Consider the following 3,609-nt stretch of genomic DNA (forward strand, 5'->3'; position numbering starts at 1 on the left):
GTGCTGGTGGGAGGGAGGGTCAGGTGGGAAGAATCACTATGTTCCTAAATTTGTATATATGAAATGCATAAAGTTTGTATACCTTAAATAAAAGATTTCTAGGTAAAAATAAAAAAGAAAAATTTTTTTAAATTATAATAATTAAAAGGTACGGTGGTGGCACAAAAAATAGACTGATTTACTTTACCAGAATGGAGGGAAAATTAGGGAAGACATCACAAAGAGAGGACAAGCCAAGTCTTAAATAATGAAATGTTCATGAATTCCCTTAACAAACATTTACTTGGTGGCTCTTAACTAGATATTTACTATGTGAGGTATTTATCACAGCTATGACTAAATAAAATTATTCCATTCCAGTTGATGTCAAAGTAGAAGCCCTGAAAAGCTCCTTTTTACTCCATACGATCCCGCCACCTCATTGGTTCAAGTAAGCATCTAACTGGGAACCAACCTATAGGCTGCACAGCCATTTAAGATGTGGCTTGGCAAGAAAAGATAACCTAAAACACTCACAACAGGACCAGCGTTGGGCAGCAGGTTAAGCTGCTGCTTCCAACTCCAATATCCCATATTACAGTATCAGTTCAAGTGCCAGCTGCTTCACTTCCAATCCAGCTCCCCGCTAATGTGTCTTGGAAGATAGCAGAAGATGGCCCAAGTGCTTGAGCCTTGCCACCCATGTGGGAAACCCAGATACAGTTCCTGGCTCCTGACTTGGGCTTGGCCCAGACTAGGCTTTTGCAGCCATTTGGGGAGCGAACCAGCAGATGGGTGATCTCTGTTTCTCACTCTTTGTGTCACTGTGTTTGAAATAAGCACATATAAAAAAAAATCAAAATGGGAAGTGAAGGGATTTTTTCCAAGCTCATCCACCGAGTTACTGGCAGAGCCAGGATTAGAACCCAACACTACATCTTAATCTCTTGCATGTAACTTTTCTCCCTGGAGGCCCATGGGAATGATTCTCATAGACCTGACACACAGAACTGAAATATGGGGAGGTCCCGCTTAGTGCCCTTGCTGCAGCTTTCTACATTTGTCAGATGACATGATTTTTCTGGATCTGTTCTCTCAGCTTACAAAGGCAGCCCTTATATACCTAGGAGGGATGTTTGATGAAATTAAATTATTTCCCTATGGATGCAATTTTTTTTGGACAAAGGCAAGGTGAGATAATGTAGGTGGGTGCTGAATGGTGTTGAATCAGGTGTAGGTGTAATCATTGTTCCTATATGAGCTGTCTCCACATTAAAGAGAAATTGGTACAAACTTCATAGAAGAATCTGGCAGTGAGGTTATTAAATTGTATATGGACACATGTTGTGGTACAGCAATTAATCTGCTGCCTGGGACACCCACAGCCCATATTAGAGCACCAGTTTGAGTCCCAGCTGCTCCACATCTGATCCACCTTCCTGCTAATGTACCTCCTGGGAGGCAGCAGATGCTGGCTCAGTATTCAAGTCCACCTGTGTGGGAGACTCAGCTGGAGTCCCAGGCCTGTGGCTTCAGCCTGTCCTAGCCCTGGCACTACCCTTCAGATAAATAAACATTTATTAAAAATTGGAAGATGGGGAAACACCATGTACAAATTAAAATGAAGTGGAATGAACAGCAGCTGCCTTCTGACAGAGTGTGATCTCTGATGGTTCAGTCTGTTATCTTCCTCTAAGCTACTTCATTCCTTTGCTTTCCTGCCTAACTTCCTTAGGGATTTGTGTTTGTCAGCCTGCAGCGCAATGAAAAATATCCTCATACAGTGGATGGGAGGCTGTGGGACTCTACAGACCATGTTCCAAGCCCACGGGAAATACAGATAGGATCTAGAATGAGGCTCAGTCCTGAAGAACGAGGAAAGGAACCACAGTGTGAAGTGTGGAGACAGTGTGAAGAGCACATTCCCAGGCTTAGCACATCACAGGCCGAGAGGTGAGAGAACATTGGGAGCTCTGGGAAGAACTACAGGTGACTCTGTTCGGCTGCAGTGGTACAGGGATGGTCTGGGACAGGAAGGGTAACGCTGGAGATAAGCAGGACATGAAGAACCTTCAAGGACGGGCATGTAGACTTTATCCCAGGACTACTGCTGATCCATGTAAACTGACTTCCGCAGGGGAATGGCATGAGCAAATCTGGGTTTTAGAGAAATTACTGATAGCGTGTGAAGAATGGACCATGTTTAGCACAGAGATTAAGATTCCACTTGAAACTTGGATTGAGTTCCCAGGCCCTGGCTTTGGCTAGGGGAGTGAACCAGATGAGAATTCTCTCTATTCCCTTCCCCACCTCTCTGCCTCAAATTAAAAGGAAAAAGAAATTGATTCTGTTAGGAAGTTAAAATCTGTCCCTCAGGGCTGTGTCGATCATTGGTGGAAAACAAACCACACTTTAAGACAGGATCAGTTCCCAGCTTTTCCCATAGGAGACAGACATTACTTCAGATGCCATTTCCCCACCAACAAACGGGGATAACCTGAAAGGATTTTTATAAAAAGGGTGCACCATATGTGTAGAATAGTCAGCATATTCTCCCATTTGAAGGGTCTGTGGTCACAGCGTGTTATCAGCTAAGGGTTGTAATGTTTTCAGTGATGCTGCAAACCAGCGATCACCACGCCGTATTCGTGTCACAGCCACGGTGTGATTCAGCCTGGCTTCAATCAAGCTTTAAAAGGGCAGGCACCTTTTCCAGGGCATCTCACTGACACATGAGAGCCCACTGAAGCCACATCTCTGAGAGGTATAAAGCAGGTGAGCACGCTAGATAAGGCAGCAACCTGGAGATGATCTTCCTTGATTCTCTATAGCAGCTAGGACCTCCTGGAGCCAGGCCCCGTGGATTAAAATCCCAGATCTGTCATTAGTCTCTGATCTGGGGCAAGTTACTTCATTTCTCTCAACTTCAATGGCTTTGTTTATGATATGATAACAATGCCCACTTCATATGACAGTTGTGAGGGTTAATTCAGTTAATTCATATGAAAGGCTGCACTGCCAGGCAAAGCAATAAACACATTAAACCAAAAGTCAAAACATGTCTAAATGTAAATTCCAACCTCAATTCTGAATAATAATATAACATTGCTGTTATTTATATAAGCTCTCCAAGTAACAAATACGATCAAGACTGGCTGCAGATTCAGAATCACCAAGCAGTTTTTACTCCATCCCATTCAGCAACCCTTGAGATACAATTATCTGTTTTATAATGAGGAAACGGACACAGAGAGCTAAACATCTGAAGGCTGGTTCCCTTTGTCTTAATTTGTTTTCTGCTGCTATTACACAATACTCAAAGCGGGATAATTTATAGTGAATAGAAACTTATTTGGCTCACATTTCTGGAGGCTGGAAAGTCCAAAAACGTGGAGCTGGCATCTGGCAAGAACCTTCGTGCTGTGCAATCACATGGCAGAAGATGGGCAGACTAGAGAGGGCAAGAATGAGGGTACAAGAGGCCAACTTGCTTTTACAACCTGCCTTCACAGTAAATATCCCCAGGCAGTGACGTAAATTCACTCATGTGAGCAGAGCCCTCAGGAACAATGCCCTCTGGCGGGGCCCCACCTCTCAACACCAGTACACTGGTGGTTAAGATTCCAATAC

This window comes from Oryctolagus cuniculus, chromosome 1 (assembly GCF_051225735.1).
Source record: "Oryctolagus cuniculus isolate XC-2025 breed Fujian yellow rabbit chromosome 1, ASM5122573v1, whole genome shotgun sequence".
NCBI lineage: Eukaryota > Metazoa > Chordata > Mammalia > Lagomorpha > Leporidae > Oryctolagus > Oryctolagus cuniculus.